The 24,481-nt window shown below is 39.7% G+C and overlaps 1 protein-coding gene and 1 long non-coding RNA gene across 2 annotated transcripts in view; one reads left to right on the forward strand and one right to left on the reverse strand.

The window, feature by feature from the left end:
* The window catches only part of GABRB1 (gamma-aminobutyric acid type A receptor subunit beta1), a 353,576-nt gene that overhangs the window by 296,608 nt on the left and 32,487 nt on the right, over positions 1-24,481 (forward strand). The window lies entirely within an intron of this gene.
* On the reverse strand, positions 3,558-7,153 carry LOC130683783 (uncharacterized). Its single transcript, XR_008997731.1, has 3 exons — positions 6,811-7,153; positions 4,575-4,870; positions 3,558-3,971 (listed from the first exon to the last, which is right to left on the reverse strand). It is a non-coding gene; the product is annotated as an uncharacterized LOC130683783 (long non-coding RNA).

A 24,481-nucleotide genomic window follows, 5' to 3' on the forward strand; every position in this document is an offset into this window, starting at 1 on the left:
TGCACTTTGACTATGTATCCTTGGTTCCTGGCCATCCTTCTGCCTTTCCAGTTCTCATCTAAAATAATTTTTTTTAATATCATTTTCTTCTAAGTCTCAGCACAGCTGCTTACAATAAGAAACAGCCAGTTGAGGTGTTGCAAGGCAAGCCCCAGTAAAATTGCAAAAGACACATTCTATTGTGTTTGTTTGCCTTTTTGATTTCCTCCTACTGTTTAATCTATTACTCATTCATTAGTTAATTACCACTTAGTTTGAATTAATTTAATTCTACCATTTCTGGGATAACTTTCATTTTAAAAGAAGGTCCATTGGAGAGGTATTTCGGATAGGCATCATTTCTGCCCACCCAGGGTGTTAGTGATTAGCAATACCAAGAAGATTCATGTTAGATGTCTTCCCTTTGTTCCACACCCCCATCTCTCTCCAGCCTTCTCCACTTGCTCTGTGATCTGGGAGGTGAATTTCTACAGACTATGTCCATGGGCTTGCTTACCCTCAACCTTCACCAATGGGAGACATGGGCAGCATATCAGACAATGAGAAGAGAGTGAGGTCAAGGTATTTATTCCCGCAGTTCCCTCACTGCCGTGGATTGACTCCATTCCTTTTCTAAGGCACAGCTCCAGCCCCACAGCCTTCTCCTGCAGCTACTCCCTCTGGGTTCTGAGCATAGGTAATCTGCTCTCTCCTTCTGATCCTTCAGTCCTAAGAGTGGTTGGTTCTGGCTGCCTAGCTGTCACTGGCCCTTAGCCATCCCTTGTTGGTTTCTCTTAGCTCTGTTCTCAGGGTTGTACATAGCCCTTTTATTATTTCCTCAACGTTGATATTGCCATCTGTTTCCTCTGGGACCCTGATTGACACAGCAAGTAAAAGTACATCAGGCAAATGTCACTTCTGCATTCTTCACCCTTGCCCTCAGTGCCCTCTTACTGCCTTAGGCTTCCCACGCATCCCCATTTTGACATACCTCCAGGGCTAGCAAAGCCACTGTTCCATCAAGAATGTGTCTGACTTCTCCTCCATCCAAACTTCTCTGGATATTGAGCTCTTTTCCCAATATCAGTGTACAAGCAGGTGAATTCCCATAACTGATCTCTGCCAGAAAATGAATTGTCTCTCTCCCAGGTAGCAGAATGTTTCATAATGGCCCTCAAATTACATCAGCATGAATTTTTTTTCCAAAAAAAAAAAACATTTTAACTAGCATCTTTTCCTCCAGGTTTGCCCTCCACACATCTATTCTAAGCCCTGCAACCAGATTAATTTACCTATAAAGACATTCTCATTATGCTACCCACTGATTTTAAAAGCTTCAATTGCTTCTTATTGTCCATGGGACAAATTCAACCATTTAAGATCCACAGTCTGGCTCCAAGTGGTAATATGTTTTCATCCACCACCTCTCTGTAGTGAGAGGTCTAGCACTAGAGGAATAGCATATGGTGGGAAGGGGAAATCCTTCAACATCACCCCCACTTCCCAAAAGCATTTTCTCCTTGTATTCTTCAATAGCATTATATGGCAAGGGTGGACTCTTTCATGAGATGGAAACTCATAATTTTCCTTTGACTTTAGTTTCTAACATGATCAAATATCATAAGGTTTACACCATTGTGGAAAAATGATGCTGTGTCCTATGCTTCATAATTTACCTAACTGATTTCATGTGCTATCAAGTTTCAATTTCTACTGCTTCTTAGACTACTAAAGTGTTTTCAGAGATTTTGTTACATCAGGTTGTAGCATTAAACCTGGGGTACCAAGGTTGTGTCGTATCTACCAATTCCAGTAATATTGCATTAGGTCTTCCTTCAGCAAAACCTGGACATACTTGCCACACATGTTCTGACTTCCTTCCTTCCAAGCTTCAATGTTTCCTTATTTGAAATGTCTTTTATCTTCCTTTCTGCTTATCCAATACTGCTGGCATATGTCATGCGCTAAATAATTAGTAGGTATTGCCATTATTATTACCCTGCCACTCAAAATTCATTTCAAGCACTATCCCCTAGAGACCTTACAGTTTACCTGTGAATTTGTCACTTGCTGTATTGCAGTGTATATAGGTCTCTAAATATAGGTCAGGTTTCCCTACTTAGACTATATGTGCATTTAGGGAGCTACCGTGTCTTTATATCCCACATTAGCGTACCACCCAAGGGACTGACATAAAATAGAAGCTCAATAAATAATTTACAGCTGAAGTCAGAGCTGATTTTACCTATGTAAGGCAGTTCTAAGGAGGCAGGTTTCTCAACCTGACAGAAAAGGGATCACTTCACTGTACTTCTCTTATCTGCTTGGAGAGACCTTAAACTATCCCCAAAGGGGAAATGATAAGTCACCTTCCACCTGAACAGAGTCAGGGAAGGCAGGAAAAGTCTAATCAACTAAATATATGTTTCCTAGAACTCTTCTCATGGGCTCTTCTTTCCAGCTAGCCCCTTTGCTGTCCCACCAAGCAGCTCTTTGTATTTCCCACCTGTCTTCAGTCTTAATCTCTTCAGTGTGCATCTTGTTATGTTGCTGTATTTGATAGGTAGGCAAAAACAAACAAACCCCACAATTCACTAGCTCAAACAAGATACTTATTTCTCTCTTGTATAACAGTCCAGAAGTAGGTAGACAGGCCAGGGTAAGTGGCTCTGCTCCAAAAAGATGTCCAGAGACCCAGGTTTCTCTCATCTTTTGACTGAGCCAGCCCTAAGCTATTGCCCTTGTCCATGTGGTCAAAGCTGGCTGTTCATATCCACATTCTAGCTCATACGAAGTGGGGGAAAAGAAAATAGGCAGCAGCTCATTTCCTTTGAGCAGTCTCTGTCACACCAGGTAAGGTTGTTTTCTTAACTAGCACCCTAGAGCCCTAGGTGGTCAGCCATGGTTATGTGTGTGCATCGGGGGGGTGGGCAGTGTTCTGGGAGTGGCAGCTCCAAACCCTGTCATGCCACTCCTACCACCCACAAGCCTTAAGTGCTCTTTCTGACACCCCAAAATGTGCCCCATGATAAGCATCTCAACCCCAGCTTGTGTCTATGTGTAGCCTAAATATGAGTTAATGAATACACACCCTGTAACTGAAGGGTGTAAGAACTGCCATGCTCCCAAGGCTCTCTTGGGGCCTTAGTTTCCGCTTGGCAAAGTGAGAGTCAACTTCCAGGTTCCCTTCCAGTTCTGATATACTTTGTCTACCCAGAACCTCTTCTGGCCTAAACTTGCCCCCCTCCTAAACCAGGGCCCCGATTGGCGTCATGAAAACACAGTAACATTCACAAGTGAAGATATCAGCAGTCCAAAGAAATGGCAGTAAGAAAATGCTTATTTTTCATCACAAGAAGGATGACTGATCATGAACACACCCAAAAAAGAGGCTTATTCTGTGACTTCATCTTTGCCATCTGTTTTCCTTTTTTACTGCATGTTACAGTTCAAACTAAAAGAAACAGAGGGCAAAAAATCTAATTTAAACATAGACATACATCGTCTGGGAAGAAGCTGTGTGCACCAGATGACACGCAGGTGGGTGTGCATTCCAGGGTGGTGACCTCCGGACGTTAGAGAGGGAGGGCAGTCTTGGCTGCTTGACGCTGCAGCGTCTCCCTCCCAGTAGAAGCAAGTAGTTGCCTCTAAATTCTTGGGTTTGACATCCTAGGGACACCACCCTGCTGCTTATAAATGGATCGCAGTTAGTGACAGGAACAACTTCGTAAGTGTCCGCCTAAGAGTAGACAAAATTGTCTTCCACATTCCACTGAGTGAATTGACTCCCTCGTGTGCAGCAGTGGCGGCTATCCCCCTAACAGTCTGCCCAGGTGACTGCTTAGATTCAGTCAGAACGTGTTGGATACGAACAGGGAGAACTTTCACTTTTGTCTCCAATCCTGGCACCCAACGTGCTGATGAACTGCTCTTTCCTAGCCTTGCCAAATGTGTTAACCCAGTTCCATGACTTTCTGACCACTTTCAGTTATCTGCCAAAAAAAAAAAAAAAAACCCTCAATTCTGTTAAAAATACCAAACTCTTCCCACCCACACTCTTCCCCACCCTGTAGTTGAAGGAAATGGAGTACCAGGGATAGGGGTAAAGTCTGTTCAGTCATCCTGCCTTCCCCTCTGAGGCTGTCTATTGGGAGGAGAAATGTACATACAGAAAATAGTCCTTGCTTAATGGCTGAGTGACTGCCGGATGCCGATGCTTCTCCGCTAACCCAGTCTGACCAAACATGCCCTCTGCATGGCAGGCATCAGAAGACTGCCTCTCTCTTCGGGTACCTGGGTGAACTCTGGGGAGGTGTGGGGCTTCCCCAACCACCACCCTCCCTGCACATCCCCATGCATACACGCAGTGTCCTGACCCATAACTTGGGCCTCTAGAAACCTAATCTTGCCTGAAAATGAAAAAAAGGTGCTCCTCTGCTACCATTCTTTCTTTCTGTCTTTAATAGCAATGTCGCATCCTGTTCTCTGCAGGCACAGGGGCACATCAGCAGGTCTGTGCCCAAGTAAACAGTCAGCGCAGGAATAAGGTGCAGTGTCCCTTCCTTGCAAGTGTTCCCAATCTTGAAGTGGTTTACCTTTTTCTGCCCTTGGAGAGGTGAGGAAAAAGCCACAACATTCTCCACTAGCCAACAGTTCGCACCCTAACAATCTTCTCAGTCTGTCCTTTCCTCTTAACCCCTCTCTCCATACCCCCTCTTCTCACTTCTTCTTTCCATTCTTTTTATGTGGGCTGGTGGGGAATGATGATGGAGATGACAGTCTGCTGCCTCTCAGTACACCCAGGAAGGGTTACATAGTTCCTCCTGTCTGTGGTTGTCTTTGGAATGGGAGGTACTGGTACCTCTTCTGCCCAGTGTTGGATTCCACTCACCTATTTGGGGACAAAGGGAAAGTCACATGTGTGTGGGTTTCACTTTTACATGACCAAGTTATTTGGCACATCACAGACTCAAGGACTGAGAGCAGTACATCTGTCTACATAGAAATGACAGTCTTAAGAGATACCTGGGTTCAAGGTCCAGCTCTGCCTTTTAACATGTTGTGTGGTTTTCAGGCAAATTGCTCAGTTAAGGCTCAAGTTCCTTATCTCTAGAATAGGGACAATGCCAACCCTGTGGAGCCTTGAGCTATAACTTATAAATGTGTTTGATAAGACACATGACTTCATATTTCCATCAGATTCACAAGTTGTATTGTGGCAACAATGTGCAAAGCACTGGGTAAACAAGGCTTGATGTCTGACATCAAGGAGAATATAAAATAATATAATATAATAAATATAATATAGTAAATATAGTTAATATAATATAATATAATATAATACATGAGACTGGTAAAAGACATCATTACAATAAAATGTGGCAAGCACAGGGAAATATACATACAAAGTGCTTCTGGGGTCAGTTTGAACTAGGGGAACTGTAAAGCAAGGTGTTTAGGAAGATCTCTGTTTTAATTGGTTCCTATTTATTCTGTTGGCAAGAGAAGCATTCCTACCCCGGGGTTATGGGAATGGTTGAACATCTGACACCTGACAGTGGAGAGAAGACATCAACAGCAGTCTATTAGTCACATAAGGGAGGACCCAATATGCCATGCAAGGATACAGGAGGGTAGTACTCAGGAACTGAGTGAACAATCAGAGGCTCTGGGAAGCAGGCTTTGTAGTATTGAGGGGGTGAGGTGTCCTCTGGTTTCCACAGGGAAGGCAGTAGGGTGGATATGATTGGCCTATGTGAATAATTCCAGAGGCTAGAAGGGAACTGAAACCTATTACTGGGGGATAATCAGAACCTGTTCTTGATAAAGAGACTTATTTGTCCAGAGGCCTTACCCATGGAAGCAGAGTAGAGAGGGGAACTGGCAACCCTCCTGATTTCAACAGATGTCAAGGCAGTGCATGAAGGAGTAAGTGCAGTAAGGACCCTTACTTTTAGGTCTTAAACTGTAGCCTTATGCACAAACATCAGCTGAACTCAGTCTAAAAACTGGTCTACAACCTTATGATCTATATAGTCTAGAACCATAAGTTTTGTGAGTGACTGGCATGGAGTTGAGGTCATGAGATTCCAGTTGAAGTAAATGGCACTGCTAAAAGCTAATTTCCTTCATGCAGTGTATCCAGGATCTGTACACATTTGATGTTACTGAAGCATAAACTGAAGCAGAAGGTAGTAGGTAAAGAAGGTGGAAATAAAGACAGACGGTGACCATAAAGTCACTCTCTTGAGGCCAGGGAAAGAGCTTAGACAATTCTGATGTTAAAGTCATTCTTCTAAAAATGGCTAGAGGTCCAATAATTGGGGGAAGGACAATTTTTTTAAAGCTATACTAATTTCTTTACTACACGTTATTTTAATATCCCACTGATGTGCACTTATAAACCTCCAAGATAGTGTGCATTGCTGCATAATTTTAATGTCAAAGGATATTGGTCTTTAGGTGTTTTGTTTTTTTTTCCAGAACACCTATTAAATATTCCAGGGAACAAAGTTTAAAAATTACTGTTATAGCTAATGAGGGATCATTAAAAGATTCAAGCTGGGAGTGACATTGTCATATTTGTATTTTAAATTAAACACTCTGGTAGATGTATAGATGAATTTGAAAGCATAAAATTTGAATATATAGTTAACCAAACTAGGAGGCTGTGGAAGCCATTCAGGAAAGCAATCATGATTTAGAAGATAATAGGGACAGGATAAAGGGAAAATCGAAAGAAGCCTTTATGTACTAAATGAAGTAAATGCTTCAGTGGGAGAGCTAGGTCATTTTGCATCAGAAACATACTCCAAAACCTCAATCACTTACCACAACATAGGTTTATATTCTTTTTACTCTAAATGTCCATCATAAATTGATGCAGGGAGGGATTCTGCTCCATAGAAACACTCAGGGATCCAGTTGATGAAGATTCTACAATCTCATAGCAGCACCATCTGAGAAAAAGAGCTTCTTGGTCATTACAGAAAAGGAAAAAAACCTGGAGATTCAGACACTGGCTTTGACCTGATCGATCACATTGGGTTACAGTTACCTGACCAGAATTAGTCACAGGACCTGACTGATTGCAAAGGGTTTGGGAAGTGTGATCTTCCTTATGCAGGAATAGGAGAAAAACCAAATACTGGCAATCCCATTCAGAGTAAATGAGGAAGAAGAAAGCAGCAGCAACAAAGTCTCCCATGAGTGACAAGGTGAATGATAGTGCCATGAACTAGAAGCTAACAGCACCAGAAAAGAGAGGAAATGTTTGGGAGATGAGATGATGACTCCTATTTTGAGCATTTTGAGTTTTATGTGCCAAAGGAATTTTCATTTGCAGATGACAGGTAGATAGTTGGAAGTTTAAAGTCTAACTCTCAAAGGAAAATTATATCTGGGAAATAAGACTTAAGAATTACCATCAACAGTTAAAAGCAAGAGTGGAAGTACTATCCAAAAAGAGAAAGATGTTCCCTGAAGGACCATCAGAGTTTGTGATCTGAGAAAAAAATCCCAAGAAGAAGACAAGAAACTATCAGAGGCAGACAAGGAGAGAACTTAGAAACATCATATCAAAAAAGTGAGAGGACATGAGGGTTTCTGAGAAAGAGGAATCAGACACAGCAGACACAACGGAAGGGGCACATAATAGAGAGACCATCAGGGCCCATTAACTGAACGGTTAAGAAGCCACTGGTTTCACATAAAAGTGAGATCATACAGTGTTTGTCTTTCTGTCTGATTTATTTCATTTAGCATGATCTAATAGGTCTATCCATGTTGTCATGAATGGCAGTATTTCCTTCTTTTTTAAGGCTGAATAACATTCCAGTGTGTGTGTGTTGTCTATATATGTATATATATATATAACATTGTCTTTATCCATTCAACCATCAACAGACATTAAGGTTGTTTCTGTTTCTTGGCTATTGTGCATGATGCTGCAATGGACACAAGAGTGCTAGTATCTCTTCGAGATCCTAATGCCATTTCCTTCTAATGTATACCCAGAACTGAGATGGCTGGTTCATAAGGTATTTTTCTTTTTAATTTTTTAAGGCACCTCCATACTGTTTCCTTAATGGCTGTACCAATTCACATTCCCATTAATAGTGCATAAAGGTTCCTTTTTTTCAACACCATCACCAACACTTGTTATCTTTTGTCTTTTTGGTAATAGCCAATCTAACAGGTATTAGATGATATCTTATTATGGTTTGGTATGCATTCCCCTGGTGATCAGTGATGGTGAGCTCATTTCATGTACCTTTGGTCATCTGTGTGTCTTCTTCGGAAAAATATATATTCAGGTCCTTTGCACATTCTTTAATTGGGTTATTTGGTTTTTACTACTGAGTTGCTGGAGTTCTTGTGTATTTTGGATATTAACCCTTTATCAGGTCTATTGTTCACAAATCTTGTAAACAATCTTGTAGGTTGCCTTTTTGTTCAGTTGATTGTTTCATCTGCTGTGCATTTGAAATATTTCCTAGTCTTGATGGCTTAAAATCATATTAGGAACTTATTTTTCTTCTTTGTTGAATTAGAAAGAAAAAGAAAAAAGAAGAAGCAATTGCAAAAAGAGAGTAGAGACACAAGCCAGGCTGACATCATTTAAGCAGTGAGAGGTCAGTGAGGAAGTGGAAGAGGCAAAGAAAGTGCGATTTTATTCCTTAACCCCATGAACCATTTATTCATTCAACCAATGTTTAATAAGGGTTTATGGGAGTATAACCAAGACACATGAGCTTCCTGCTCTTGAGATTTTTCTCTAGTGAATGAGTGTTACATTTCCTTTTTGCTGTTACTGTCACAGTTTGTATATCCCTTTATTTTAGCACTTTCAACATCACTCTGCATTTATTTATTTCTCACATCTCTCTTAAGACAATGAGCTCTCTCAGGATAAAGACAGAGTAAAGATTTTATTGATCTGTTTATGCCAAAAGCTCATCATAATGCCTAGGCATAGTAGACAAGTGATGAGTTTTTGATTAAATTATTTGATCCCCACAATTCTGTGAGGTAGTTATGATTGGCCTTATTTCACAGAGAAAATAGCTGAGACATGGGGTGGCTACAACTTACCAAAGATCACAATCAGTAAGTGGCAGAGCTGAGACCAGAATCCAGGCTTTTGATTATGTGTCTGTTTGTCTCCACCACGCCAGGGCAGCTTTGATGTCTTTTCTCCTGGGGTGATAGATTCAAAATGATGTATGCTTTGCTCTTCAAATACCTCACTCTATTCAAGATTATAGATTAGCAGTGCAGTCTGAGATGTGGATAGCATAATGGATCAAAACTAGTCTATAGACTCCTATAATGCTCAAACTCACAATCATGACCAAGCTGAGTCGCTGCATACTGTATTATATTAAGATTAAACATATGAAATTGCTGTTTTAAGTACAAATAAAGATCAAAAGCCAGCACTTTCATATGGTTCACCTAGAAGGGTATAGTGTAATTCCATCTATAGTATGAAACTAAAAATATTAACTAGTAGTATCAATTAATTAGTATGAAACTAGACATTGTAGTGGGGAAGAAACATTCTGGAAACAGACTACAAGGTTTGTAACCATGTTACTTAAACTATCTAAACCACAATTTCTTAATCACTATAATGGAGATAATAATTTCTTCCAAAATGACTGTTGTAGAGATTAAATGATGTAAAATGTCTCATTCTAGACCTGACTTATAAAGGCACTAAATCAAGGGCAGCCATAATTATGAATGCAAGAGAAGATGACTGCTTTTGATATAGGGTGTTTATTTAATCACTAGTATTTATTTCTAGTGTTTATTCTGGACCAAAATTTCTAACTTGCTAGGCATATTAATTATGTAATTTATCTGGAATTTCTTGTGATAATGCAATTCCACTGCATGGAACATCTGACTAAGTGTCAACAAGCAATTGCCTATCAAGTAATACCTTTCAGTAAGAGGTAATCTTCAACAAAGAAGAAGTAGCCAAGCATTAGGGTTTTAAGAATAAATATCTATATATAATTTCTCAAAAAATTCTAAGGGCATTGACTGCTCTAAGCTCTAGAGAAGTTACCTAACCAAAATCTTCCTTTTAAAATGAAAGTTAATAACCAGAAGCGGCTGCCCCCAAAGCAGCCTAGATAAGTGGCTAACATTGTCTTCACTTCCAGACTGCTTTGGTCAGTAGTATGTGGACTAAACCAAATTAGCTCTGAAATATACCATAAAAAGATCATAAAAAGATGTCATATACCATAAAAAGGATTCTCCTAGTATAATTATATTTAAAAATTAATGTTTTTGTAACATGAATTTCTGGAGATTTAGCACCCATCTTTATAGTTGAAAAGATCAAAATAGAGATTCTCTGGAGAGAAAAAGTAATTCAATCTACTCTTAAAGCCTTAGCTATGTTGTTCCATGGGAATCTAACTGTGTATCTTCTGACAGAATTCTAACATGGCCCCTAGATAGTCTATGGAGATTGCATAAGAGACACTACACTTCATAATGTCTGTACTTTTTCCATAGATATAGCTAAATTGGTAAGAATTTCAGTCTACAAACTAACATATGTCAAATGCATTGTTTATTTTCTGCAATTTGGTTTAATTTTAGACTGTATGGCTCAATCTAATAACTTCCATAGACTGTCATAAATTCGGGAATTTCTCAGACGCTTCAGCCGTAAATGCAGTTAACACCAGGATTATTTTTTGTCTTCCTGCTCTTACCTGCTGCGCTGACAGTGAGCTCAGAGAGCAACAGGGTAAATGCCATCAGGAGAACTGAGGGCATGTGCCTTAGTTAATTCACACTTCCACTATGACATCCCTCCTTGATTCTAAGCTCTGAAGACACAGACACACCACCCCAGGGGGCTGGGAACGAGATGGCCAAGTTGCATGCTCACTCAGTCTGTGGGTCCTGGGCCTCTAACAGGCCTCAAGTTTCAGAAGTGAATTGTTCATCTGGGGCTCAGCACAGCTGAGATCAGGTCTCACTCCAATGGCTCCTGGACATTCTATGAGTGTTGACTCAGCTTCCACTCAACTCTCTAGCACCAACAATGTGCCCAGGACTTAACTGAGTCTTGGTCTGATCCCAGTGCACGCTGCAGTCTTCCAGCGATGTAACCCTGAGATCTCTTAAAGGACCCTGGATTCTCCCCCAGCACACGTCCACAGCCAGAAACCTCTGAAATCCTCCCTCACTATATGAACCCACAAGAAAGTCAGACAGTTGTTTCTGGCCCTTCACAGCTTTCACAGAACATACTGCCTCTTCTCCTACATGGTAGAATGAAAAGCCTTCTCTACAAGTCTTGCTTGCCTTCAACATAAGACACACACTCTGCTCACATCCAGAACTTAGACAAGCCACCTAGTATCATACACTCCATAACCCAGCACCCAACTTGAAGAGGTAGATAGAGACAGACACAGATTTTCCAGTTTGACATCTGACTCTTTCCTCTCTACTTCTCTTTCCCTTCTTCCCTTCCTTAAAGTGTCTTTGATTAGTGTATGTATTCTGGGGGTTCAAGGGAAAGAAAATTCTTCAGAAAGTTTTCTGTGTAGACATACTTCTGACTTTCAGGTCAACATCTTTTAAACCAAAAAAGCCAAGAAGGTGCCATGCTTATTATTCAAATTCCCCAGGGGCCCCTTTCCTTCTACCTGCCTCCAGTAGTGTGTGACCACATCTTATTGTCCAGGGCAGAGGGAGATGAAGCCCTTAGATTTGAGTGAAGAAATTCTATTTGCAATTTGGTTACAAAACAATTCTATATTTTTCTTTCCCTAAAGTTCTATCTGCTTAGAATAAGATCTAGGTATCATTATGAACCACTTGTCAGATCACCAATACAAATAGTTTTAATATGAACCCTTCTACCAGCCACAGCATTCTATAATAGCCAGGGTTGCTTGACATCAGCACTATTGACATATTGGGCTAGATAATTCTTCTGGAACACTGTCCCAGTCACTAAAGGATGTTTAGTGTCATCCTTGGCTTCTACTTCCTAGGTACCAGTAGCACCCATCCCCAAGTCACAACAGCCAAAGATGTCTCACGGGGCAGCCAAATGGCCCCTGTGCAGGGGAAATCACCCTTGGTTGCAAAGCACTGGCTCTAGACCCCTCCTGAAGCAACAGGCGATGCCTGTGTAATGCCTCTAAATATTTTGATGATAGATTACTGCTAAGAAGCACTATGTAACTGTAACTTTGTAAAATGACCTTGTTTATCTTCCCTAAGAGTCAGGTAGCGCAGATTATTGGCCCCATTACCACAGATAGAAACTTGGAATCAGTCAGCCTTCCCAGTCAGGTCACGTCAGGTCACGTCAGTTTGCACTTTCATTTTCCCCCTCTGAAAAGTGAAAATCATAAGCACTGCTTTTCTTCCCTGACCTGCGACCAGGCGGTAACTAGAAAGCTGCGTTCTTTCCTAACTGCCATTGCCAAACTTTCACACCAGGCAGCTTCAAAGGTAAATTTATGCTTGTCTGTCTTCCTATTTCATGGACATCAGAAATAAAGCCCTCAACAGAAGTAAAATGGCAGCAAGCCACATGTTCCATCAATGTAACTGCCAAGTTACAGGGAGAGAAAAATCAATTCCAGCAAAACCAGTAATAAAGGATAGTTTTTTTTTTCCTCCATGCGCAGACACAATGCAATTTTTGAAACACAGATATTAATGTGCCCAACATGTCTGCCACAATAACCTCCGTGACACCAATCTAGCACTTGAGAATGGGTGCAGACAAGCTATGGATACAAACAGCTGTGAACTGTCAGCTCTACAACATTCTATTCACAGGGATTTAAAAGCCAAGAAATTTTATAGGAACATATAATGTTTTGTGATCCACAAAAGTACATGAACTCACAGTTGCCAAGGCTATCCATTCTGATCCTAGAGAGAATCCTAAAACCCTGTGATATTTGAAGATGGTAGAGAATTGCCAGAGAAACCTATCTTGTTAGGAAATAAAATCTACCTGTTTTAAATACAATAACTTATAGGTTGTGTGCAGTACATCTGTAAAAACCCAGGGCAGGGACTACACACTTTGCATCCACAAATGGAGAAACACCAGATTTAGAAACTGAATTAAGTTAATCTCAATAAATGTAATCTGTGTATGAGTGAATAGGGGATATGAAACTAAAAAACATAATACACCTATGAGAAATCAGGGAGTAGGCAACTATGTTAATAAAAATGGAAAATGGACTCTGAAAGATAGAATGGTAATTTTTAATTTAATGCATTTTATTACTACTAGCCACATAATCATGATAACTGGGATATGAAGAATGAGTCCATGTCATTTACTGCACATAGGTATTTGTTAACTCATATGCATCGTTAAAATAACAATGACTGGTCCTTTTCAAAACCTTAGTGAAAAGATTATAACTTTATCATTATAACAAAAACAAGTAATTTGTTAAAATTACTTTAGTAATCAACTAGAGTTGTATGCATTTAAATATAAAGATATTTCCAGCTGAAAATCCTCATTTGTGACAAGGTATATTAATCACAATTGGTCTGGTGTCATTCAATGCAAATGAATTTTAAAATAAAACCTGTGTGAATCAGTGATCTAAAGCTAAAATCATCACAAAAAAATATAAAATTCCTACAACTTGAAAGGAATAAAATTTGCAGAAAATATCGTCTCTGCCCATTAATCTGGAAGGTCTTTAGTGCCCTCTACAGGATATTTAAATAATTTTCACAGATTTGAACTTCACTGTCCCAAAATATACTGGGGCAATTTTAGGACATAAAAATAACTTACTGTTTTGGGGTATTTTTTTTAAGCATTACATGTTCACTACACAAAAATTCTGAATAAAAAAAATCACCCATAATTCTAACAGCTAGAGATAACCACTATTGACTATTTTCCACAGATATTCTTGAATAAATATACACATGCACATACATTTTTATGATGTTTGTTTTCTCTTAGCATCGTACTGTAAACATCTTACCATGACTGGTTTGGATGTTTTGTTTTTTAAATTTTAATGCTTTCCTCAAAATTGTGCTTTATTGACAAATCACCATTTCTTATCATCAGAATTTCTCTGTGAAAAGTGAACTTCCAAAAAAAAAAGGAAAGGAGAAAAATTTAAATTAAAAAACTTAGTAAGCACTCACAGATGGATTCACCAGCAATAAAACTAGGATGCATATAACTCTTCAAAATAAAAATACCCTAAAGATATTCTGAAAAATTTTCCACATTTCAGATATAAAGTAGCCTTAAAAATCAAATTAGATAACTGAGGTTATCATCTAAGCTATTAATCTATAGAGTTTCAAGCCAGCAATAACATTGTCAGAGCAGTAAAGTTAAGGTAATATTGCATTTGAATTAGGTAATTGCCTTGGTTCCTACTTTACTCGTTTGTGGTCTTATTTATCTTCAAAGATAGTTTACACTTAAGAAAATAAAGCCATATGTGATGTATCAGGTGCTTATCAAAATAAAAGGTGACTCCCTTCTCTAGACTAGGGCTGCTTTTTTTCCATTCTTTTAAATAAAACAGTAATGCACACCTTTAACGATGCCAAACATACCAGGCTTTCTTAAACAAACTTAATCAGATTTTAAAATAATCTTAAGTGACATTCTGATATTGACACACTAGTTTAGACTCTCTGCTTATTGAGTTCTTTCATCATACATTCAAGTGAATGTGGTCATTCCATTGTCAGAGAATACAGACATAAAGGACTTGGCCAGACAAGTGTTTCAAAGCCAAGGTTTTGATCTTCCTTTTTACCCAGAGCAGAAATTATTGGCAGAGATGACTTCTAGTCACAACTCCAAGACCTCATTTGAGGTGAGTTGCAAATGAGAAGCAAGTCCTTCTCCATTCTATGATAGAGAATTTAACAACAGACTGTCTCAATTCTGGAACAGAGAGTTCTCACAGAACTTTGCAAATGGTACATGTTTTCTTAGGTTGAGTACATGTTTTCGTACTGCGAAGTTCATCTTTTTGGGAAAGTTGTACCCAGATCTTGGCAGGACTCAAGAGTAAGAGTTAAAAGTCACAATTTATCCATCTTTTGCTCAAGTTATTTTTTAAGGGAGGACTGTGCAGAGAGTTGGGATGTTCGTTAAATGTACACACAATATAAAAGGGCTTCAAGATCATAAAAGAAACTTTGACCATAAATATCCCAGAAAACTCTACTCTATGATTGTTAATATGATTTGGAAAGAGATGGATAAGGATTTTTGTCTTTTGACTATTAAGACAAATAAAATTTACATGCCTCGTGGCTTTTTTGAGACAATTTTATTGGTTTTTGGTGTTGACAGAATGGATTGTACCATTTCATTGTTACAGGAGAAGAGAGGAAGGTAAATTCTAAGACACTTAGGCTGATGAGATTGATTCAGTCTGGACAAGATTCTAGCCCTAGATCCCATAGGAAAATCAGTGATCTATGGAGGCAGCTTGATTTCTCTAAATTCAAGTCAAAACAAACAAAACATTTTCTTATTTGATAAGAATGCAAAATCAGAGAATCAGGAAAATGTGATACAGAGATACAGACTTGAGGCTAAAACAATTAGGCAAATATTAAGTGCGTAAGTGATTGTGCCACCCCGCAAAGTACTGATTAAAGACTTTTGATATCAACTCAAAGGGCTATTGCCAAAAGAGTATTTCGGAGCTCTATCTTTGTCTCTGCCAGTCCAAATTTGCCTCAATAAAGGGAGTAATGAAAAAGGGCATGTTTATCACATTCGAAGACAACATGAAACTAAGAGGGTGCGCAAATAAGGATCAAAGAAAAACTCAATAGGCTAGAACAGCGAGTCAAATTGAATTAGATAAAATTAAATGGGGAGACAATATTAGATCCTATATCTGAGTCCAAAGGAAAAAAATGTGACTGACAATGCTAATTTGAACTTGTGCTGCTTTAGTAGAAGACCAAGGAGTCTAATAAGAAAAGTACTGCTCTTCATTAGCCACCCACACCAAGACGGTCTGTAATTGTACAGGCATGGCATAAAGTGTGTAAGAATCTCATCCACATGGAGCCAGGAAAATGGCAGAAAAGGTCAGAATAGGGTCAGACCGATGCTCAGCCTCAGAAAGGGCACGTGGACACCCATGAATATAGCTATTGCATGCAGTCCAACCTGGCAGGATTCCATCTTGAGTAATTACAGGTGGCTAGCTAATTTAGAAGTCATGTCTAGCCACAGTCTGGGTCAGGAGAGCTGATGATGGCACTAGGATTCCCACCTCTGGGAAATTTACGAGAAACTGGATATATTTTAAGTAAAGAAAGTATGGAAGGGGATCAACAGAGGTGAGGCTTAGAACCTCACCTCCCCTGTTCTGAGAGAAATTTTCTGCATACGTGGATGTTTTATTGCCCTTGTCTAGCTTGGATTAACACATAGTCTACAGGCACACACCTGATCATCTACATTTGCTCTCTTACAACACTAAACTATGTTTTCTACCTTTATCTTGAATCTACCTACCACTTCAGCATTTTATTAAAAATAATAATAATAAAGAGAGAAATGTGGTATCTACATATAAATCAAGTATAAAAATCAAATGAGTATTCATATTTGAACTGACTGTTTATAGTTCATAATGCATGAGCAAAACCGAAAGTTTCTGTGATGACTGCCCTTGTAATGTTCACTATGTAACTTATTCATTATGTAAGAATTTGTTCTCCATGTAAGAACTTGTTCGTTATGCTTCAGAAGATTGGAGACTGACGAAAATTAGGCTTGGGGTGGATTAATGATTGTGCATTGAGCATTGAGTCCCCTATACAGAATTTTATTGTTATTAACAACCATTTGATCAATAAATATGAGAGATGCCCTCACAAAAAAAAAAAAAAAAGTACACACTTCCAATGGTAAAATAAATAAGTAACCGGGATGTAATGTATAGCATAAGGAATATAGTCAAAATATTGCAACAACTTGGTATGGTGATAGCTGGTACCTAGAATTATCATGTATATAAATGTTGAATCACTATGTTGTACACCTGAAACTAATGTAATGTAATACTGTGTGTCAACTACCCTTCAATAAAAAATAATTATCTACAAAAAAAAAAGAAAGTATGGAAGGAGATCTTAGGCAGTGTACTTGAGCCCTACTGGTATCCGGCGTCCACCCTAGCTATTTATGTAGGCAAAATGTCTAAATACTATGAGCTTCTCAAGGGTCTTAAACAAATTACTGGCTCTGAAATACATGAAGATAGCTACAATATTAAAAGTAATAGAACATTATCTTAACAAGTCAGCTGCAATCCAATGCTTTTAAGTAACTTGCAAATTATGTTTAATATGATGTGAATGTACTTCAATGTATCAAATAAAATGTGAGGAGGTGTCAACAAAAATGCCTGGGGTCTTAAAGTCTCTCAATGGAGATAACCTAGTGTAGATAAGGATTAATGGACTAGGTAGTACTAAGCAATCAAATACGAAGGAGCAGGACTCTAGAAAAGTCATTCTGGGAATTTACAAGCTGGCCAAACACAGGAGATGCTAAGGCTTGACTAGGGTGGAAAGAGGCCTGGGAATTGCGTTCCTGCGGCATCAGCTCCTGGTATTGGCTAGAAAGAAGGGGCCCTTCAGGGGATGCTTATGAAACCAGAAAACATGCCCGGACTGTAAGATTCCAGATCTGGAGGACACGATGTAATTTCAAATCTGCTGCTACTTAATTCCTAAACCATTAGAGGTGGCTCGATGGCCAGGACAGGATTAACCTTGGGAATGAGGGAAAAGAGTCAGATAATTCAAGAGAGGTGGAAGGGACAAGTAGGCATGGCCACCTCGGTTTGGGACGCCACTCTTCAAGGGGCATATATACAAACTGGAAACTACTGAGCAGATAAAAAGCATCATAGACTGAGGGTCTCCTATGAAAGACCAGAGCCTGGAGGAGGAAAGACTGAGAGGGAGCATAAAAGGTGTGCTCAAAAGTAGGAGGTGCTGTTATATAGAAAAGGCACTAGGCTTGTCCTCTGTTCACATGAGGGATAGACAAGGATCAGAAGCAGAATGTTTTCCAAGATGATGAATTTTTACTTATTATAAGGACATATTTTCTAATGATTACCTAAAAACCTAATTAACTATTGACTTGACTGAGAAAATAATGAGATGGCCATCCCTAGAGACTGGATGACTACTCAAGCAGTGGGTTGTCAGACAGGAGTCAAATATGAAATGTGTTATTGCATGATTTGCAGTCAAGGTTTTTTAATACTGTGAGAACAGGATTTGTTCACTACTTCTTAGAGAGTATGAGAATACAGATAATGGGTGAGAAAGAAATCCAAAGTAGCCTTTAGAATAAATGCTGTAACAGATTTGGAACCACTGAAAGGATTAGACCCATTTGGCTTTCTTGTCTGCTGCTAAGATGCACAGTTGCAAATATCTAATAATCTTATAATGGAAAGGATCTACATAGGTACAAGAGCAGGAATATTGATAAATTCATAATATTTCTGCCCTCATGGGGAAGGAGTAGGAGGAACTGGGGAGTGGCAGACTAAGTTTATTTTGATAGGTCATTTTCTAACAGATGTTGAAATATTGATCATGCCTGTGACTTAGAACACTTATGTTAGGGGCAAGTAAGGACCAATGTAAGCAGGAAGGCAACATATTGGTCCTGTAACTCTCCACTCAGCTTTTCTTGTTTGCCAACAGCTAAAGGAAAGAGGGAAATCTCTCCTTCAACTTTTGAACAAAAGGCCTGGGTTTCTCTAGGAGTGGACTAACTTGGGTCACATGCCTATTTCCAAGCAATTAATTTAGCCAGAACACTTCTGTGAACTGATTGTCTTAGACCCAGGTATTTGCCTAACCCTGAGCCACTCACCATAGCATAGGGGATGGTAGTTTAATGATCAGCCTAAGCCAATCCAGCTCCATACCATGAAACTTGAGATGAGGCTGCTCCAAAATGGGAAATACATTTACTAATGCCCATTCACGGATTACATGCTTAAATCTCTGCATTATCTAAAACACAGTTAGTATGATTTTAGACCCTACCCTCAGCTCTCTTAAGCTCAATGAGGAGTAATTTTTATTTTCAGATTAGAAAATGCATCCAAAATACAGTGTTTCAAATAGCAAAGAAGAACACTATCGTCCAAATACTTCCACATTTGTACTGGCTCCATGTGTCTTTATCCACTGACATCAACTTAATTTTATCTGTACTTTCTGTACCACTAAGAAGTCCGCAGGGGCTAAGAGGAATTTTTGAGAGCTTCTATGTAGTTATTGTTGCTAGGAAACAACATCCTTGGTGTCCAAGTGTTCAGTCTTTGAAACACTGTGTGAAGTCACTGGTTCATAAAGGAAAACCTTTGGTAAATAGGTTGTTTAGGTGTGAGTAAATTGATGTTCACTCTCTGTGGCAAAATGTTCTTGTGTAACCTTTGAACAATAGTGGATTTCTGGGCCTCTATTCTTTCCTTTGGACCCAGCTGCCATTATTGCTCCCATGAGAACTCAAACTTCTACCTGAAGTGCAGTGAGCATTCTTTTTTTTCCCCAAAAATCATCCATAATTATCTCAGTGCCTTGAACACTAAGCCTAATGGGTTTTAGTTAAACAAAGTGCAAGTGAGCTTGGAAATACAGACCTAGACCACTGACCATAGAAAGAGTTGAATTCTATTAAAATCTGCATTGATTGCTTATTGTGTTCCAGCTCTTTTATTGTGCATGGCATTGAAGGGTTGGGCTGCTCTTCAGAGGGAAAGACAGTGGGGGATGCTGTTGTGGCTGACCTACTGCCTCTGCCCCCAGCCCTAAGCTACAGACCCTCTCTGGACTCCCAACTCTAATTATTGCTTACATATTTCCCAGCTAGGATCTTACAATTCAAAAACCAGCTTGAGGTTGTAATTTATCACATAGTTACTCAGTAAGCCTAAAATAAACAAGCAGCTTTTTCTATTTCCTTAGTGCCCAGACCCACCTGTAAGCCCCCTGTGAGCAGAATCATTTTAATCAAGGAGTAAATCCACCTCAGGAATGCTACCAAAGAAATTACCTGCATCAGGTTACCAGTTGGGGACAATAAATTTAGAATTCTAAGTAGCAAATAACATTCATGAATTTATTTATTCAGAAATATGTACTGGATACTTTCTGCAGACAGAATCTGTTCCAGGCATCAGGATTTCTTTTTTAATAAATAAAAGTAGGTCCTTGCTTTCAAAAAATGTATAATGTAATGAAGGCTGGAGGAGACAAAAGGCAGAGATAAACACAAAGCTATGTGAACAGATGGAAAAATTTGCATGATGAGATGTGTTATGTAACTGACAGGACCCCGTCAGGAAAGCAGAAATCACTCCTGGTTTCTCCAAAAAGGAATTTAATAGGGAGAATTGGTTAAAATAACTGGTAGAGCTGGAAAAGCAAAAGGGAAAAGGAGAAAGGAGGCTGAAGGAGCAAAAGCCAGAAGCTGCTCACATCCCCGGCTGGGGCCCATGAGCTGAATCTGCAGCAATCCTATTAGAGATACTGCTCTGGATGTTTGTGGATCTGCCCACAGAGGTGCTGCCTCTCCTTCAGCTGTGAGTGTCTGGAATCTCCCCACTGTCCCGGCAGAATCACCAGCAACTGTGACACTACCACCCTGGCAGTGCCAGAGTCGGTGCCTTCCCTCCACCTTCCATCTTCCTACCTTCAGCTGGTTCTTCAGAGAGGCAGCATCCAACATGAAGCCCGGGAGACAGGGAGCCCAGGGCTGGCAGTACAGAGCCATATGTGGACAGTGGGATACGAGGCACAGAAACATCAATGCATGGCTGGCACAAGACACAACAGAGATTTTAATGAAAAGCTCTGGTAATCCCACATCAAGTAATTTTTCCCTAGTAGAGTAAAGGAGTGTATTGATCCGGTTTCTGTTGCACATAACAGAAACACATTTCATGAGCTTACGCAGAAAGAGTTTTCATACAGGGAAGTGATACTTAACAAAATTAAAGAACTGAAATGCAAGGCTCTGCTGGGCCCTAGAAGTGACTCCTAGAACCACGGTGCAGACTGGCCCTCCAAGAAGACTGAGAGCATCACCGTAAGCAGGAAGCTGCTTAGCAGGTAGCTCCTCCCACAATGTTGACTTGAGGACCACAAAAGCTAAAACCAAAATTCTTGCTTTCAGAACCATCTATACTATGTATGAGCTGCACCAACAAACAAATACTTCCCACATCACTTAACTCTATCTAATCTGGGGAATTTAAATCACACACATGCCCTTAGTTGCAAGGGAATCTGGGAAATGTAGTTTTTACTTTTCCTGAAGGAATTAGAATACATTCTAAAGGAAGCCAATTCACACAGTACCTACCACAGAAGGAATTTTGTGATAAAATATATTACATTTTAGACAACATCCACAAGCTCCAAGAGGGCAAGAGCCAGTTTTATTCACCACCATGTACCCAGTACTTGTCCACCACCTGACGCAGTCAGCACTTAATAAATACTCACTCACTGAATGAGTTCAGACACAGGTTATTGGCTGGCTGTCAAGTTAAGGTCAGTAGCACAAAGCCAGGAGTTGTGAGGATGAGAAGCAAAAATGGAATATTCTACAATTTTTTATGGGATACTGACTATACACTAGGAACGCGGTTCATGTTCTAGACACTGAAGTACCAAAAAGGAATGAGAACCAGCCCCTGACCTCCAGGAACTCAGAGCCTGAGGGGAGAAGACAGATAAACCGAGTAAAACTCAACATCGTTCTGTGCTTTGTTCAAGGCAAGCCCGTAGTTGAGCTGATCCAAGTCAACACGAAGGGCCATGTCTGGGTGCCGCAGGTGTCTACCTACGCTCCTTCCAACACTCAGCCATGGTTACTGGATCCCTTTCCTTGTCTCAGCGGAGATTTACCTTTGCCTACTGAAATCTTTGAGGATTTTATAGTGTTTGAATAATTCAATTTGGCTCTGTAAAGTTCAATTTTCTTGCTAAAACTGAGTTGCCTACTGAGTAAATTTTAAGCAATAAATCAGTTTCCCACTGACCTCATCCTACCTTTATGTTATTCCCTTTATATTATTTACTCCACATACCGCAGGCCTGCTCCAGCCATCTGGCCAACCCTCTGCAAAGCCATCTCTGACTCTCTCTGGTCAGTAGTTTGCTCCAGTTACCACTAGACCATGCGATCCTGAAAAGCCCAGCCACGTCTACACCCCTATATATCCTTAATGCCTAGGACAGGGCTTGACACATAGTAGGCACTCAAAATATGTGTATTGGCATGTTGAATATAGTTGCCATCTATTTGCCTTGACAGTTTAGAGGCAGGGGTGTTCTGTGCATCTGCAGAGACCTGATGGATATCTCAGAAGAGGAGAGAGTGAACCCAGAGCTGTTTATGGGGGAGGAGGAGAGTCAGCAGAGACCTGACGTTAGCACTAGAGAAGGGGAAGTGAGCCAGCAGGTGCCTCTGATGGGCAGCACACAGAAGCTAACATAAAAGCTGTCTTCCATCAGCCCTGTTTTTACTGTCTTTTAGAAATGGGCCACCCAGGGCCACAAAGCTAATGATAGAGGTATATTGAGGTCAAAAGCTGTAGGTGAATCCAGCCTCAATTTGGGACAAGGGCAAAAGTTTGCATTCAGGCTTTGATCTAGAAATAGTGTTCCTCTCCACAGAGAGTCTCCAGATACTAGGTGTAAGAACTTCCTCCCTAACAAACACTTAACAGTTCAAATATGCTTTGTTGCCAACTAAAAGCAAAATCATATGCAGTCTAGCTTTGACTAGGACAGGTATTCATTTGTGAAATGTGAGGAGTCCAACAAGAAACTGCCTAAAAGAAAAAACACCCCAGCCCCATATAAAGGTAAGCAAAGATATGAGATATGCTAGTCTAAAGCCCACACTCCCATCAAGTTAGATGAGGAAAAAGCTTTAAACTTGAGGTATATTGTCTTAGCTTCTTAAAGGATTTTTTTTTAACTAAACTTAACCTATTTGTTTCCATGTCTCTCTTTGAGAAAGCTTATCTCTCATGCCATCTTCCTGGGCAGAGGCTGCTGAGGCATTTTTCATCACATAAAAAAGGTCCTGGGAAGAAATTTCTCCCAGGCCTGGCAATCAGCACTTGTTGCAAGCCAATTGGTTTGCTTTTATCTCATGGGCCTTGTGAATTTGTTACCTGATCTTATTTTGTGTTGATAGAAAGTCACTTTTAATAATGGGTCTGTGGAGAGCAGGTCCAGATGATCCCAGAAGCTCATTTCCTCCTTCCTGGCAGAGAGCAGACTCAGGGGGTCTGAGTTAACATGACAGAAGCACTCTTTATTTGTTCAAAGCTTCTCTTGTTATAAAGGATGGGCCTACATAGGCAAATCATAATCACCCGAAGTCCATAGGTTACTTTAGGATTCAGTCTTGGTGTTATGCATTCTAAGGGTTTGGAGAAATGTATAATGACATGTATCCATCATTACAGTATCATACAGAGTATTTTCATTGCCTAAGGATCCTCTGTGCTGTGCCTATTCATCCTCCTCACCCACCCCCCTACCCCATCAACCACTGAGCTTTTTACTCTTTCCATAGTTTCCTCTTTCTTTGTCACATAGTTGGAATCATAGAGCATGTAGCTTTTTCAGAGCAGCTTCTCTCACTTAGTAATATGCATTTAAGTTTCCTCTCTGTCTTTTCATGAATTGATAGCTCATTTGTTTTTAGCAGTGAATAATATTCCATTGTCTGCATGTGCCACAATTTATCTATTGACCTACCAAAAGATATCTGGTTGCTTCCAAGTGTTTGCAGTTATGAACAAGGCTTCTATAAACATCTGTGTGTACATTTTATGTGGATGAGAGGTTTCAACTCTTTTGGGTAAATACCTTGAAGTACAATTACTACATAGTATGGTAAGAGTATGTTTAGTTTTGTAAGTAACTCCCAAACTGTCCTGCAAAGTGGCTGTTCCTTCTGTATTCCCACCAGCAATGAGTAAGAGTTCCTGTTGCTCCACATCCTTGTCAACATTTGGTGTCATCAGTATTCCATACTTTTACCATTCTGATAGGTAGGTAGTGGTGTCTTATTATTGTTCTGAATGGCATTTCCCTGACAATATACAATGTGGAGTATATTTTCAAGTGCTTATTTGCCATCTGCCTCTTTTCTTTGGTGAGGTGTCTGTTAAGATCTTTGGCCCATTTTTTAATTGGGTTGTTTTTCTATTGTTAAGACTTAAGTTCTCTTTGTATTCAGGTAACAGTCTTTTATCAGATTTTGCAAATATTTACACCTAGTCTGCATCCTATCTACTCATTCTCTTGAGTTCAGAAGTTTTTATCAGACTCTCAAAAAGATGTAAAGAATCAGTCTTACTGACCCATTCCCAAATTTGGTATAAATCCCCAAGATGCCAATAAG

Source organism: Manis pentadactyla, chromosome 5 (assembly GCF_030020395.1).
Source record: "Manis pentadactyla isolate mManPen7 chromosome 5, mManPen7.hap1, whole genome shotgun sequence".
Classification (NCBI taxonomy): Eukaryota; Metazoa; Chordata; class Mammalia; order Pholidota; family Manidae; genus Manis; species Manis pentadactyla.